Source organism: Macrobrachium nipponense, chromosome 47 (genome assembly GCF_015104395.2).
Source record: "Macrobrachium nipponense isolate FS-2020 chromosome 47, ASM1510439v2, whole genome shotgun sequence".
Classification (NCBI taxonomy): Eukaryota; Metazoa; Arthropoda; class Malacostraca; order Decapoda; family Palaemonidae; genus Macrobrachium; species Macrobrachium nipponense.
Window position 1 is genome coordinate 20919913 of NC_087222.1, and position 18019 is coordinate 20937931.

The 18019-nt window shown below is 40.9% G+C and overlaps 1 protein-coding gene across 2 annotated transcripts in view; it reads right to left on the bottom strand.

The window, feature by feature from the left end:
• The window catches only part of LOC135204754 (gastrula zinc finger protein XlCGF8.2DB-like), a 56813-nt gene extending 39199 nt beyond the window's left edge, over positions 1 to 17614 (bottom strand). For both annotated transcript variants that reach the window (XR_010312331.1, XM_064234914.1), the window contains exons 1-2: positions 17462 to 17614; positions 7359 to 7494 (exon numbers count right to left, since the gene is read on the bottom strand). The gene's annotated coding sequence lies outside the window, so the exon portion shown is untranslated. The remainder of the gene's footprint in view (positions 1 to 7358; positions 7495 to 17461) is intronic.
• Between the last annotated feature and the right edge of the window lie 405 nt (positions 17615 to 18019).

Here is an 18019-nt window from a genome sequence, read left to right on the forward strand (position 1 = left end):
TAATGTTCATCAGCGTGGAAGTGGGTGGCCTCCAGTTATATAATTGCTGGATAAGTATTTACAAAACCTTATTTTATTATAAAAATATCATTTGTGTATATATGACTAACCCAGTAATTATAAGCAGTCCCTGGTTATTGACAGACTCGGTTAATGGCAATCTGGTTTTATGGCACTTGTTTAGCACCATAGAATCAGTGATTTATGGTGCCATAAGTGCCATAAATACCATAAATCACCTGTACTGCTGACTCCACATTGAATGGAGGTGGGATCATGGACATATTCTCCTCTAAAGCATTAAGTCATGTAATGAATTTGAAATAAAAAAGTTTTTGCACTGAAAAAACAATGCTTATCATTCCTATCAGAGAGCTATGCAGATGAATAGCTTCGGCCTCTGGTTGGTGGTGATCTTAACTCGTAGTGGTGTGGAGGTAGGCCGAGGGTCACCTCCTTCTTCGGGGGAACTTTGCAGCAAGGGGAATGCTCCTATGGATAGCAAAGTATAATACGAACCCACCCTTGCCCCAAGTGCAGCACTGAAATAAAACAACCAGAAAACACTGACACCTACACTGAAATAGAGTCATGACCCATCCACTGAGAGTGATGGGTGCTCCAGGTACACTGTACCCCCTGGCTCTCCAAACTCAACACCTTACTGAAGAGAAGAGATAACAGGAGAATATCCTATGCCTCCTTCCGCAATGCCATATCAGTCACTAAAAATGGTCTCGAGATATGGAAAAATTTCTATATTTTTTAAACTTACATAAAAAATATGATAAGAAGCAAAGATCATTTACACCTCCCAGAGTTTGATAGCAGAATGGGCATAAATAGCAAAAAAACTGAAAACTAAGGAGGAAGAGGCTCTTCTTATACACTTAGCTTTGCTTCAAAGTGGGCCAAAAATGCTCCACAACACTGTGTCTCAAACATGAAGCCCATACAATATGGAAGACAAAGACAACACAACAACACATTTATACAGAGGAAGAGATAACTTCCCAGGTTATAGATGGTCCTCTGATTCCTGTTGTAATGAAGGCTGGAAGTCTTTAGCTGTGTCAGCAAACAGGGATGTACTACTTGATGATTCGCTTCTTGTCACTGTGAGGGTTGGTTCAGAGAGGAACTCTTCTCTTTACCCTAGAAGCAGAGCTATCAGGGCTTTCAAAGTCTTTAACATTCACTCCAATTCGGCATCAACAACTGTAGTTGAACATTTTATGAATTAGAAACAAATATATAAAGACAAAAAAACTGCTGTGCTTGTCTGAAAAATCATTCTGGATCATTGAAGTGGCCTATGTGTCAATTGCAACGAAGCAGAAGACTTAGAGACTTCTGTTATACCATATGGCAAACAGAAAGATGATAATGAATCTTATGAGACATACCTCTGTCTGATGATTCTCGCAATGGTAAATGATTAGCACAAAACAGGAACCATAAGCAAGATTCCAAAGCCAACCAAAAACAAGTTTCTGATGGCCGTGCAGAGAGATTCAAATTAAGAGTAAATCCTCGACACAGAGAAACAATACTAAGACGAACAATATCTCAGTGAGGAGGCAGTGCTATATCTCTCTCTTGACTCCGTAGGCTGAGTTACCTGGTAGTGCTTCCCTCTTTAAATGCGTTCATCTCACAGAGCTATCCAGTGTCTAACAGATACACTTGAGTGCCTGCATGTTAACCGTAGAAAAGGGGGAAAGCATTCCTCTTGTTTGGTGATAATGCCTACCTTGTGGTGCTGTTGCCAAACAATACCACAAGACTTCTCAACTCAAAACTGGAAACTCTTGGGAGGCCAGAAACTGTCCTGAGCTTCAGGTTATCACAATTTTTATAAAGTAAATTGTAATTTCCCTAACCATACAAACATGAGGTCCTTTACATTAGGAATTACTTTCAGTTTAGGCTGGAAAATGGCCGTTGAAGTTTCAAATAAGGTGACTAGGCAGTTTACTGTCTGTTTGACATGAATATCCCAATTTGGTTTAGGCCCAGGCAGCAGAATGAGGGGTGGCATGATGTACACCTATATGTAAAGGACCTCAGGTTTGTATAGTTAGGAAGAAGAGAATTTAATTTTAAAAATTGTGGATTGTTCCTACACGATATACAAACCCTCGGTCCTTCACATTAGGAAGACTCATTGATTGGTGGAAGGAATCTGAGTGAGCCTCTATGAACAGACTGGTGTTCACCCAACCTATGGTCCCTTTCCTGCTCATTAAAGCAAAGAAAGGGACCCAGCTTCTGTTCATATGAAGGAAGAAATGTAACCTCATATGAAAAAGCAATCAAAAACTTTATTGTCAGAGACATTTAGGCAAATACAAGAATTGGATTTGTCCAATGCCAGACCCCTTTTCCCCCCTTGCTAGAGAAAGGGGAGGATATATATACTTCTATAATCTAATCAAAGAATATAGAAAGGTTACTCTATCACATAGAGGCAGTTCCCAGTTATTGGCATGGGTTCTGTTCTCGGCAGGGTGTTGATAAACGAAAACCGCCATTAACTGAAACTCGGCAATTTAAGACGCTTATGGTGGCGAGTTTCGGTTAATGGTGCCGATAACCAGTTAATGGTGCCTTCAAGTTATGGCTCCATAACTCTATTATTGGCACCTTATGGGGCTGTTAACCGAAACTTGGCCCGCTATGGCGCCATAAATCGCCGATTTTATGGTGCTAGATAAACACCATAAAACTGGATCACCATTAACATTAATCTTACCTGCATCGGCCGCCAGTTCCAGCTTGTGATGAACGTGACTCTCTGCCTGAAGGAAGAGAGGAAAGAAAAGAGGAAAGAAGAGAGCCAGTCACTCTCACATTCGCACTTTCATTCATACCAATCACAAAAGGCAAGATACAACCTTGTCCTGTTAAAGGTGCTGGGTAATCTACACAACTTGTTGAGCAGCCACATGGGTCCTAAAGAAAAAGCGTCCAAGGACTTGTGGGCTATATCCCAAAGGTAGGAAGCAGTGAAAGTAGTCTGACTGGACCAGACCCCTGCTTTCAGTAATTGAGGAACCGACAGGTTCTTGTGGAATGCAAGGGAAGGGCCAATACCCGCAACTTTGTGAGCACTCAGTCGAAAGGTACTGGTGTCGCTCTTTCCTACGGAGGAATACACTTTCTTGATCACTTCACAAAGCCAGAAAGAAATAGTACTCTTTGACACTTTTTTTTTTCTTGGTCACTTCAGTGCGAACGAAGAGGCATCAATACGCAGGTCAGAGATGTCAAGTTCTCTTGAGATAGTGACGTAGCACTCTAACTGGACAAAGCAGCATCTCATCAGGGTCATTATCATAGAAGTCCTCTAGAGAGGCGATCGTAAAGGATGCGAACCTAGTGTCAAGGACCGAAGGGTTCCGAGTCTTCACTACAAAGTCCGGGGTAAAATCGAGCATAACCATTCCCCATCTCCTCGAGTGTTTCACATTGAAAGAAAGACCATAAAATTCTCCTACTCTCTTCATCAATGCCAGGGCAAGCAAAAAGACTGTCTTGAGGGTCAGATAATTTTCTGACAACTCTCGATGAGGCTCATAAGAAAGATGAGTCAGGCTCTGAAGGACAAGAGTCACATCCAACTCAGGGGGCCTGAGTTCCCTGGGTGGGCAAGACCTCTCGAAGCTTCTCATGAGCATAGATATCTCCATAGAGGAGCAGATATCTAGACCCCTCAGTTTCAAGACTAGGCCGAAGGCAGACCTGTAACATTTAACTGCAGATACAGAGAGGAGCTCCCCTTGGTGAAGAAAGACTAGAAGTCCACAACCTTCTGAAGAGAAGCTCTGATCAGAGAGAGATCCAGTCTATGACGGCAACCACAGAAGACAGCCCACTTTCCTGGTACAGGCAGTCCCCAGTTATCTGCAGGGGTTGCATTCTTGGCGGGGTGCTGATGATGGGTATACACATCTATAGTCTATTCAGAGAATATAAAAAGGATACTCGGCATATAGTCTTACCGGACTCAGCCGCCAGTTCCAGCATGTGACGGACATAACTCTCTGCCCAAAGGAAGAGAGTAGAATGAAGGGAGGAGGAGAGCCAGTCACTCCCACCATTCACACCCACATTCCTACCATACAACAAAAGGCGAGATGCAGCCTTTTCCTGTTAAAATAGCTGGGTAAGCTACACAACTTGAGCAGCCACCACAGTCCCAAGAAAAAAAAGTGTCCAAGGACTTGTGGGCTATATTCCAAAGGTAGAATGAGGTGAAAGTGGTCTGATTAGACCAAACCCCCACTTCCAGTACTGGAAGGTTCTTGCAGAATGCAAAGGAAGAACCAATACCTCTGACTGCGTGAGCTCTCAGACGAAAGGTACTGGTGTCCTTACCTTCAGCGGAATATGTTTCCCTGATTGCTTCATGAAGCCAGAAAGAAATAGTGTTCTTGGACACCTCTTTCTTGGTCACCTCGGTGCGAAAGAAGATTCATCAACGCTAAGGCTGGAGATGTCGAGTCCTCTTCAGATAGCGCCATGGCTCTAACAGGACAAATAGCATCTTTTTTGGATTGATTGATTGATTGTCTGTTAAAAACTGGTGTCACAACATCTCGGTTATTGACACCAAAATAAGTTTAGATAGAAAGTAGAATTAAATCTAAAATTAATCTAATATAAAAAATCTAAAAATATATTTATATAATATATTTGTTCAAATATATAAATTCTTACATAGATATTCTATTATATAATCTAAATTTTGTTGAGGAGGCCAGCCTCCCTTATAAAGATATATAACTGCTCTATATTACAATCCTTTCCAAGAATTGTAGATAGGATAAAAATACCTCCTCTATCACATCCCCAAGACAGGAACCTATGTCTCAAATTCCCAAGTCTGGGACATTCAACCAGCAAATGTCTCACAGTCAGGGGCACATTACAATCATCGCAAAATGGAGGATTTTCATGGGACATCAAGAACCCATGGGTGAGTCTTGTATGTCCAATCCTCAATCTGCACAACATCGTTTCTTGTCTCCTTGGCATATATGGATATGACCAAGGAGACACTGATGACGTGATACTACGCATTTTTTTATTAGTGAAAATATCCTCCCACTGGAACTGCCAACATTTTTTAATTCTCTGACCTACTAGAGTATACAAATCCCGATATGGTAGTAGGCATCTTGTAGGTTCTGGGGAGCTGACTGCAGACTTTGCAAGTTGGTCAGCTTTCTCATTCCCAGCCACCCCAACATGGGAAGGCACCCAACAGAACTTTATTTCTTTCCTTCTTCTTTTCAGTAAAAGCAGCAATTCCAATATAGTATCTCAAATCAGAGGGTTTAAATAATTAAAAGATTCCAGCGACTGAAGAACACTTCTTGAGTCACAATATATAATAAAATAATTTTCATTCCGAATTAAAACTTCCTTTAAAGCCTTTAAAATTGCATATAATTCTGCTGTAAAAATCAATGCAACAGATCATAACCTGCCGCTTCTCTCTACATTAGGGGCTACACCAAAGCTGACGCCAGCATCTGACTTTGAGCCATGCGTGAAAATTGCAATGGAGTTATGTTACAAAGTGTTCTAAAATATTGACCGCATGGTCTCACTGGACAATTCTGTCTTGGTAAAATTAAAATATCTACAGAATTTTACCTCTGGAAAGTTCCAGGGGGGACTAACTGAATATTTTGCTGGTAAAATCTCAATTCTTGGCACATTTAATTCACGGACAATAGAATTTACTCTAAAAGCAAATGGATGAAGTTGTTTGGAGTGACTTTTATAAAACTGCCAATGCCTTTCATTTCTCATACAAATGCTTGTTAAAGACTTAGGTAGCCTCTGGAATCTATACCAGCTCCGAACCAGCAGACGCTTATAATGAAGATCCAGTGGCACCTCATCAGCATCTACAAGCATGCTCTCGATGGGAGATAATTTAAATGCTCCTGTACACAACCGTATTCCTCCATGATGAATTGAGTTGAGCATTTTAAGGCTATTTGGCTTTGCAGAAGTGTACACCTCACACCCATAACTTAATTTTGAAAAGACCAAGGCTTTATATAATCTCAACATCTGAGTTCGGTCTGCACCCCACGAAGTGTGAGACAGGACTTTCAGCAAATTCATTGCTTTCAAGCATTTTGCCTTAATATATTTCAGATGTGGAATCCAGGTCAGCTTGCTATCAAAAATCAAGCCAAGAAACCTTGTTTCACCAACACATGGAATTCTCTGCCTATGAATGAACAGATCTAGATCAGGGTGGATTCCCTTTATACAACAAAAGTGCAAGCACAGTCGGGTTAAGAGGAGCACTCCCTCTTCACCCTGAGGGGGAATTTTCCCCCTCAAAGTCGTACTGGGTCATAGACCACCACGCCAGCTCTCTATCAACAAGGGAATAGGAGACGGTGAAGGGGAGACAGCTCCCTTAGGAGTGGCAACAACAGGACACCGTTTGGCTGAGGGCAGGAAGGAATCAGAGAGAAAACTTGGAATCACTGGAGGTGTGTTGCAATTTGAAGATGCCAGAGAAACCTTCTTCTCTCTCTCTCTCTTCCTTTCCCATGCAAACTGGACCCTTTGTTCTGATGGCCAAACACAACACTTGGAACAAGGGCTAGATTCACAACACACATTTTCTGCACTCTGAAGATCTATCTCAAGGAAGGAGAGGAAGCGATGCAAGGTCTGTCGTTGCCAAGACAACACCTCATGTCACACAGCTTTCCCTCCCTTGGCTCAGATAAGTCATGGGTTTGCATAATATCAGTATATGAAAACAACAACTACACTCATATATCACAAATATTCCTAAACAAAAACAGAAAATATGGTAAGTCAAATGGCCATTCAGGCAGAGGAGACGTTTACACTTGACGACAGCTGAAAGAAAAGTGAGTTTGTACCGACTGGTGGGCAGGGCTCCCATCCCTACCGTTAGTAGCTAACTACAGTGTCTTGTTTATAAGTTAGAAAGCCATTAACAGCTCACACTGTAAGTAATATCCTAATGTAAAGACCAAAGGTTTTTTGTATTTGTGTAGGAACAACATAGCATTAAGCCACTGATTAGCTATTATTCCGACTTACACCAGATTTCCACCTACAGCAAACATTAGGAACAGATCTCTGTCATAAGTTGGGGACTGCCTGTCCTCTCATATAACAGACGAAGGTTCATACCCTCGTAGGAACAAATGATTTTGTTTTTTAAATTCTGATGCCAAGAGAGCTAAGCCTAAACAGCTGGAAAACATTCTTAACCTCATGAGTTAAACTTGAAACCATAAATGAATAACATTACACATAAACGTACAAATAATCTTCCAAATACTTACAGAAAAATAAAAAGTACAACAGTCTTAACAAGTTTCCAACAAGACCAAGAAATAGTTCCTTTTCGACAATTATGAACTGTAACTTTAATTTCCAAGGACCTCTCACCAAGTCTGCATTTGATGCTTCACGAATTATCTGCAAGATAAAGAAACTGATCATTATAAATACATAGGAAGTGCACTGGGGTTACATTGGTACACAGGTATATTAATGTTTTCCCCAGTAACAAACAATATACAATGTCCTGGAGGCTAAAGCAATCAGCATACAACTTTTTTTCCATCAGAAATCATAATTTCAGCCCATACCCCTTCTCATGTTCGAGTCTTGCTTCTGGGAAATACTGTCTGAGATAGGCTAAGTTCAAGTCTGCCTAGGCTAATTTTGGAATCAAAACACTACTATTGGTTAAGTTAGCCTATGATTCTCTAATTTTAAGGTCAATTTGGCATATAATGATATTTTTGTAAGTCTGTAAAATGCATAAAATATTGGCACAGTATATACTAACCTGCAAATCATCAATATTACCAATAAATCAAGTAAAGAAAAGACTATTTAGTATGATTCATGTAAATTTCCCTATGTTACTCTGATGTTCTAATTATTGTACATTCTTTATGTTATAATAAAGGTTTGTATAATAACATAATAGGGTTTCATAAATCCTTTTCACAAACCTCACAATCCTTGCTACGTATAATAATGGGTGCTGATGAAAATGAAGATAGGTAATGTGTTACTTTCAGGCAAATTCTATGACTGAAAGTCAAGAGTTACAGAATTGCCAAAACAAAATATGGTAATAATAATAATAATAATAATAATAATAATAATAATAATAATAATAATAATAATAATAATAATAATAGAAAAATGTGCCTTAGTCAACATACAAAAGGGCAAAGTAACAAGGACTGAAGGGATAAAGATACCAGATGGGAACAACATCAAACACAGATGAGACGGGATACAAATACCTGGGAATATGGAAGGAGGGGATATAAAACACCAAGAGATGAAGGACATGATCAGGAAAGAATATATGCAGACTCAGGGCAGGCTTGGAGGGCTGCAGGCGATCGTCAACCCGCGGTGGCGATCGAGCTGCAGGCCTGGTCGAACCGTCTCGCTGTGGAGAACGGCTGGACTGAGCACAGCGGCCCCGATCTCGAGTGTCAGAAGAGCTGGTGCTGGTTGCCGTACCCGATCGCTCTCTGTGAGAGCGACGGTCAGGCGACCTGCAGGCTCCACTGTCACAGTGAGACCGGTGCTTGTCCTCACGGCACGTCACGTCGCTGGTTCCAGCCGTGGCTGGCACCGGCGAACGGGGGGACCTCTTCCCAGCCTCAGCCCGTGGCCGGTCGTGGACCGTCACGTCATCCCGGGTAGCCAGCTGGTCGCCGCGAGAGCGAGAGCTGGTCTGGTGAGAGTCGCGTGAGCGGCTGTCACCAGTCTTCCGCTCCGTGCCGTGAACCTGACGCTGAGCGGGCTCAGACTCTCAGGTCTGGTTCCTGGCTGCACGGTCGCTGGTAGGCGACCGTACACTCGGTACCTCCCGCGAACGAGAGGCCGAGACGGACCCTGATGCAGTGGCAGAACCACTGACACCAGGCAGGAAGTACCGGTGTTAGCCGGTACCCCTCTGGTCCCCGTAGTCTTCTTCCTTGTGGAAGAAGAGACGGGCCCCGCTCCCGAAGGAGCAGGAGGACCAGCGGAAGGAACCCTTCCGTCCCACCGAGGTGAGACGGGTCCCGAGAAGCTCCCGAGGGAGACTTCTTAGGAGGGAGGAGGCAACCTTCTTCTTCCTCGGCTGTGAAGCCTTAGAAGTCGAAGGGGAAGAGGCGGCAGCCGACGACGATGAAGAAGATGAAGACGACGACGACGACACCCTCCTCTTCTTCGTCAGCTTCCTCAGGACAGACCTAAGATCTGCCATCCAGGGCGGAGCCGGGGCTGCTGTAGCCGAAGCCACAGGGCCCGGACGCACCTGTACAGACAGACCAAAGTCTGGGGTAGTACCACCACGAACAGGGACGACGTCAGCAGGTATGGGCATCTCAGGAACAGCAGGCACAGCCAGCACAGCATCGGCAGGGACAGCCAGCGCAGCAACGGCAGGGACAGCCAGCGCAGCAACTGCATGGACAGTCAGTACAGAATCGGCAGGTACGGCAGGCAGCACCGGAAACACAGGAGGTGAAGCAGCAGCCAGCAACATCCTGGTACCGGCCGCAGGACCCGGGGGCGAGCTCTAGGGCAGCGGAAGTGTGGTCGCGGCAGCGCGGCAACCACGAGCGGCGGCGGCACGCCCCCCTCTCGGTACGGCGAACGGCACTTCACAGCGGCTGTAGGCAAGACTGTTACCACATGAGGCGAGTACACCAGGTGAGGAGGGACGTCGTCACCTGGAGTCGATATCGTTGTCGTGGTCACCACTCCATGGGTGACCGCAGCAGGCCCAGACATAGAACCGCCACCCCTGGACACTAGGCACGCCCTGCAAATCGAAGGACGCCCATACCTCACCAAGGTCCACCCTCGTGGCAATAGCACCTGCGGAAATAACAGTAGTAGTGATTAGTGGGGGGGAAGTCCCCTCGCGCGGGGGGGTGAGCCCCACACCGAACGAGCGGAAGACCCCGAATACAATTGTACATCGGGCACCGAGCGCCCTCCCCCGCGCTCGACGGATCGGGCGAGGAGAAGAACCCAGATAACCTCCCCCCCGAAGGGGAAGGGCCATCTGTGGGAGCTTAGCGGGGGGGGAGGGATTCTCGTTCCCCACCCCCGCACAGCACCCATGTACCCAACAATAATAATAAGAGCCCGAGAGCAATCGTGCCCTCGGCACCGAATGCAAGGGCAAGAGGATCAATTCCCTGACTGAGCGGAACTTGAACCAAAATAAATATTGATGCAATCAATAATAAAACGAATAACATGAAAAAGAATCTTGCATTACGATTCACTTCACAATGAATAAGGGCTCGGAGCGAGCACATTTGTGCCCTCGGTACCGAGCGCAAGGGTAAAAGGATCCATCCCGATTATGAACGGAAACCTTGATCCATAATAAATTGATGCAATCAAAATATATATGAAAAATGAAAAAGAATACTGCGCTTGCGATTTCACTTCATACAAAATAAAAAGGGGAAGGATCAATTCCCGGGAAATAGCGGAAACATTGATCCAAGTAATAATGCAATCTCAATAAAATATGAAAATGAAAAAGAACTGCACTTGCGATTTCACTTCATTCAAATAAAAAGGGGAAAGGATCAATTTCCGGGTAAGAGCGGAAACTGATCCAAAATGAGTATTGATACAATCAAAATAAATATATGAAAATGAAAAAGAATACTGTACTTGCGATTCCACTTCCATACAGAATAAGTTTTCGTGCCGAGCGCATTCGCTCGGCAACGAGCATACAGGTCAAAAAAATATAAATGAAAAGGGCACTTACTTACGATTTTCATCTACACATTTCCAACCAAAATATAAGCTCGGAGCGAGCGCTCTCCCGCCCTCGGCACCGAGCATACACAATACGAGGATCATTTCTGGGAAAAATGAATTCCCGCACTTACGCCCTTCAGTCCCGGCACTCGGGTAATCGGAGGGCGTGGAGAAACCAAGATCCTTTAATTCACAATTGAATTCAATGGAAATAAATATGAAATGATTGTACTTACAATTCAGTTTCACTAGATAAATAGAAAAAGAAAACACAACCATGCGAAAGCAACGACGATGAAGCGGGCAGAGAGCGATGATACACGTCTACACGCCAGCAGGCCGAAAGCAAAAGTGATTTGTTTACCTCCCAGTCGCGCGCGCGCGCCTGTCGGACAAGCAGTTAACTACCGAACCCCTTGTTCGAAAGCTTACGACCTATCCAGCTGCCGCTAGTACCTTCCTATTGTAAAAGGACCGAAGGTTTGTATGCCGTGTCGGAACAAACAATGACCACTATATTAGTATTTTATAATACAGTACTATGAGAATACATACAATATTATTGGATACAGTGAAGTAATATATATCTTTGAAAAAGATTCAAGTAAAAGATACATATGCCTTACATTTGTATTTTATAACTATATGTAGCCATCAGCAGCCTTACACTGTTCAATTATGACACTGTTCGAACTGAATCTGGTTTGCGTTTAGTTTAATTTCTTTTCATACTAAATCATCATATGATCAGATTCTCTTTTCATATTCAATTTCTTTTTATACTGAATCATCATATGATCAGTATGTAATGACCCTCCAGAATTAGCTGAAACTAATAATTACTTTACTGTATTTGTAGTATATAGTATACTGTAGACTGGGCTACTGTATATGTATACGATATACCATAGTATATGCTAGGCAAACTCTTGTTGGTGTTATTCAATTTCTCTTTGCACTGAATTATCATAAGTGAATCTGCATTGAACGTAGAGAAATATACCACATATGTTTAGATTACACTGTGTAGTGTAGGCTAGGCTACCATATATGTAAAGACATTACTGATTACCCCATTGTAGGTTAGGCTACATTCGAGACGCCATTTTTCCAACAATCGATGGGTTTTTTGGAAGGAGAATATCTGTAAAAAGAAATGACAAAAACAGGTGAAAGACACATTTTGCAGCATAAATCCTCCAATTGAAAAAGTAACCTAGGACATAGGGCTATAGCCTAGCCTAGGCTATAAGTTCCTCGCTGGACGAGTGGTTTTTGCGCTCGGCTGACAATTTGGTGGTCTAAAGTTCGAATCTCAGCTTGGCCAACGCGGAATCTGAGGAATTTATTTATGGTAATAGAAATTCATTTCTCGATATAGTGTGGTTCGGATCCCACAATAAGCTGTAGGTCCCGTTGCTGGGTGACCAATTGGTTCCTAGCCTCGTAAAAATATTTAATCCTTCGGGCCAGCCCTAGGAGAATTGTTAATCAGTTCATTGGTCTGGTAAACTAAGATATACTTAACCAGCTAGCCTAGGCTATAGGGTTACAGATTAAATTGCCGTACCTAAACCTTCCGTGAAATCATTAATAAATCATACAGTATCACTGAACCAGACACTCTCAGGATTAAGAAGGCCAGGATACACAGGCATCCTGTAGCCTACAGTAATGAGATCCTACAGAAACTTAGGATATAGGGTAAAAAATCACGGACGATCCACCATCATCATGCTGGACGAGTCTTATTCACTCGATATTTAATTGGCGAAACAAGAATACAATTACAACTCTAAGCATACCATTCAAAAGATTGAAGTATCTTCAACATAATGTGATATATGAAAGCCCCATACGAACTAAAATAAGCATGTGACGCTCTTCGTAAAATATGTTTTCAAGGCAGTTTTGAAATCCAATATGGCAGCTATCATGTGGATGCACGGGTCTATTCACAGATGGAAACCATCTTTCCCAGCCTTCCCAGAACTCATTTGAACAATGTTAGCGTATATATGTAACGTTTATTGATCTTACTCAAGATTGCAGTTGTAATCAGCACAATAAAACAACATTTTGTTGCCTATATTAGTGAAAGTATGAAACTTGTTATTCCCGGAGTCATGGTTTGAACTGAATTAATTTTTACCTTGTAATCGGTGGTTGTTATCCTTACTGCCATCACAACTGAAACTCCACAGTGCTTATTTGATTGTTATTATACACATTTTGGTCTCAATTCACTCCACATTGCACTTTAACCAAGTTGCTGTTCCTGGTTCCTTAGCGCGCGTGCCACACAGTTACGAACAGCAGACGACGACACTGCAAAGTTTTATTACCTAAATTGTTTACTTTGCTCGTTATTTAGTTCAACTTTACTTTGTTATTTAAAAAGGTTAATTTAATTCATGCCTATTATCCCTTTTTTGCAACCAAATTACCCAGAAAAATTACAGATATTTCTAAAGTAGATACAATCCAATGTTTCTAACCTTGTTGTACATCTGGCTGCCAAAAACCATAGAGGAACAGACTACGGATAAGTGGATTATGAAGTTTTTTTTTTTACTAGCACTTTTCATTAAGTCTATATTAGTATTTTGATTTTTTTAAATAACTGTATGCCAGAAATAAATGTAACCTTCAATGTTTGCATGCTAAGAATGGCAAAATCATCGTTGCCACATTAGTGGAGCTTCACACATACGCCGATGCATTATTATAAACTGTTTCCATGAATTTTAGTTGTCATAGTAATGCAATAATGATAAAATTGCTTTAATATTTATGTATATATACAGGCGGTCCCCGGGTTACGACGGTTCCGGCTTACGACGTTCCGAGGTTACGACGCTTTTTCTTAAATATTCAATGGAAAAATCCGTCCTGGGTTACGACGCTAACGCTTCCGACGCTCCGAGTTAACGACGCTTTTAAAAAACTCATACTATGATAAAACTCCTTTATAGTTTAGCACAGTATATTAATAAAAATAAGTTTCTGGTTAGATTACAACAAAAATTTTGAGGTTATGATGATTTTCGACACTTTTTATGTCGTATTTTTCTATGTTTTTTAGTGACGCCTCATATGCGGAACTAGTTTCCGAGCGAATGAATACATACTAGCTTGCGGTGCGCAAAGTTTACATATAACAGTCCAAAAGCACAAATAATGAAAAAAATCATTGCTTGTTTCCAGTAATAATAACAAAACGAAGTTTCTGGTTAGATTACAATGAGAGGGAGAGAGAAGAGAGAGAAGAGAGAGAGAGAGAGATAGAGAGAGAGAGAGAGAGAGCAGAGAGAGAGGAGAGAGAGAGAGGCGTCTTCCGACGCTCCGAGTAAGGACAGAGAAGTGTTCGTTTTCGTTAAACGGCGTCTGACTCATGCCAGTAAATGTTTTGTTGATACTAATAATATAAGCCTATTTTAAAGATACGTTTACTTTAATTAGTCTATATGATACGTAAATAGTAATCAACTGTTCTTGTAGCCCTCAAGATTTGGCAAAATCGAAGTATCTTTGGCAAAATCGAAAGTATCCAAAGAGAGACATTATCCAGTACACTGGAACCTTGACATACGAATTTAATTGTTCCGTTACCATCGTCGTATATCAAAACAGTTGTATCTCAAAGCATTTTTTCCCATTTAAAATAATGTAATATGTATTAATCCGTTCTAGCGGTATGAAACCACACCTAAACACAGCTAAATTACATATAATATACACAATTTATACACAAATAAACGAGTAATAACACACATAATGATAAAATAACATAGCAATGTGATAAATGATAATAAATGTTAATAAAATCAATTAAAAAAAAGAAAGGAATTTTACTTACCACAACGAAAGATGACGTGAGGCCAGCAGGGGGAAGAGGTAGGGAAGGGTGGCAGGGAATGATTTGTTCTCTTTTTATTTACGTATGTACACTAATAACTACGTAATAAACACAAATGAAATAACATTGCTAAACTAATTTTTATTTTTTTATTTTAATCAGTTTGTAGTTTAGAAATAATGGTGATGCCTTTGGAAGGTTTTATGCTTTGCTATAATTTCATGTTTTGCTTCCATCGAAATCATTTTCTTGGGTTTTTTCTTATCACCTGCTTTGTCTTTAGCTTTGAGACCCATGGTTAATAATAAAATAGACAAAATAACAAATGAAAAATAGGCGCCAAATACAACGAACTAAACAACGACGTGTTAACATGCAGCACCAACAAACCAAACAGACTGAACGCCATTTATCGGTCGCTTATACAACTAACACTCATCGCAAAATCGTATCTCAAATATTTCGTTGTATATCAAAGCTTATATTTTCGCAAATTTTTTTCTGTTGTATCTCAAAACATTCGTATATTAGGGCAATCGTATGTCAAAGTTCCAGTGTAATTTGATCAGAGAGAGAGAGAGAGAGAGACGCCTTGGCAACAATGGTCACCGTCTCGGGGATTGACGTAACATTTATTTTCTGAACAGATAGGACAGAGAAGTGTTCGTTTCATTAAACGGCCTCTGACTCATAGCAGGAAATGTTTTGTTGATACTAATATATAAGCCTATTTAAAGATACGTTTACTTTAATTAGTCAATATGATACGTAAATAGTAATCAGCTGTTCTTGTAGCCCTCAAGATTTGGCAAAATCACTCCAGGTTGTACATAAAACTTCAAGAATGTAGTGTCACCAGAGGATTACAATAGTTTTTTACCTTAAAGAACCAGCATTCTTTTATGAAAATAACTCCAGGTTGTACATAAAACTACAGGAAACAACATGTAGTGTAACCAAAGGATTACAAGTAAGGTTTTTATAAACTTTTTATTAGTTTAAGACATATTTCCAAGCGTCGTTCCGGCTTACGACGATTTTCGGCTTACGACGCGTCTCAAGAACGGAACCCCCGTCGTAACCCGGGGACTGCCTGTACTTCCAATACATAGCCTAATTTCACCAATTTCCACGTTTTGTGTATAGTCTTATACCCAGTTTGGAGAGTGAACACATACCGAATGGCAACAGAGAGAGAGAGAGAGAGAGAGAAAGGAAGGCGAAGGAAGGAAGAAGGAAAAGGCGGGGTGGCGTGGAGGGGGGGGAGAGGGTAGGTGGAGCTTTTTACGCGTGTTCATATCCATTTCTGGATAATGAAGTTTTTGTCTCTTGGTACAAGGACAAGTGCCGTTATTCTTTACGATTAGTGATTCACGATACCCTTATAAATTACTGGGTGTAATGCACTAGCAAAATCTCGTTCTGATACGAGTGTTCGTTACAGAAATATTGCCAAAAAACGTGCTTGCACTGTCTCTGAAACCCATAGTAGGTATGCTGCTTAGTTTGTCAATCAAGTTTTTTGTAATCAAGTGCTTTTACAAGCTAGCTATTGTATAAATTTGTATTTTTCTCATTCAAAACATATGCCCCTCAATGCTAACTTTCTTCTTTTAACGACTTTCTGGTCATTGCAAATTCAGCCCCATAATTTCTTATGGTGCAAAACAGAGGCCCAGGGACCAAAAGCGATTGCGTCACACTACGGCGGTAATCCAGCAGTAAAACATCTTCATATATCCAAAAAGTAAATAATAGATATATATGCGCATTACGATTATAACAATTACTTGAATAGCTGATAACAATCTGCATGAATAACTGATAAACTGTTCTGCAAGAAAGTTGAGTATATATAGCAATTATTTACATTAGGTACGAAAGTCAAGATGTCGTGACGTCATAATACAGGACTTAAAAGAACGTTCTAATTCCTAAAAATAAATACTTAAATTTGAGTCAGAATCGAGTTACTTTTTCAGTAACGAATATTTTCAAATTAATCCTCATAAATATGTAAAATATTGATGTTTTACTATTTTTTTAAAAATGATCTTTTTTTTTAAAAAATGATCTAGTGCGGGCTTCGTCGTCGTCTTCTACCAAAACAGTTGTTTACTTAAAAACGTTGTGGTAAGTTTCTGTGTTCCGATTGTTGTGATGAAAGTGCCCCAGCGTCTGTGGGTACAAGTGGTGTGCGGATTTATCACAGGAAATGGGAAGTTTGTTGACACAAGCGACTCCGTATACATCGAGATGGGGTCAATCTTTTAAAAAAATGAAGAGTAAGTAAATATTTCGAAAGCGTTTTGGTGAGATTTGCACTGCCGTGGATACCCTTTTCACTACCCTCTGTTTAATGCTTTAAATTCGGCCTTAATTTCTAACTTTGGAGAAAATATTTACTTCGAAAGGAGAGTAGAGGTCTTTAGCTCCGTTTCTCACCCACAAGTCACGACTGATGCCCATCTCCGGTGTCAGGACGCGTTATAAGTACTTTTTCAGAGGGTGGCATGCTATGAACGCCGTTTGAGTTTGATCCAGGCCATCCATGCGGTGTTTTACCCTAGCCTAAACTTAACATAGCCTTCGAGCAAATCATTGAGATATCATCATAAAATACAGCAATTCATTTCATTTAGACACTCTTAGGTTAAGACCCCATAGAAGGATAAGGTCTATACGGTAAACTAGGAGTCCTAACATGACTAGAAGCTATTGATACAACCTATAAACATCTGAAACTCACCAAGCAAAGGACGTCCATCCCATACTTACTTAATGATTGAGTGCTCTAAGCCGAAGACATCACATTTATAATTGATCAACTACACTTATTGTCACGATTATGATGACGGCAATTAGTATCATAAAAGATAAAAGACGTTTTACTAGAAGCTACGCTACTGAGACCGTCAACGGCGTCGGTTTGTTGACATTTTGGGCGTCTTCTATTTGATAGTATTTTTGTTTGTAGTTCTGGTTTAGAAGTGGTTTCACTTATTTTCATTCATTCTAATAAGTCAATTGGTGGACAATTGAAGGCAATCGTTGGTAATACAAATAAAAATTTAGATAATTTGCTTATGAACTGTATAATTTAATCGTAATTATTAGGCCAAATAATGGATGCAGGTAATGGTTATTTGTTTACGTTTTGGGCGTCGTCTCCTAAGGACTTCTCGTTCATGATTCCTGTTGAATTTGATGTTTTGATTCAAACCTAATTGATGAAAAGGGAAAAGTAATAATCGGAGAAATAATAAAAAATATAGATAATTTATTTAAGATAAATGATGATAAGTACTGACGCGAATTTTCTTCGACGACTAGTTA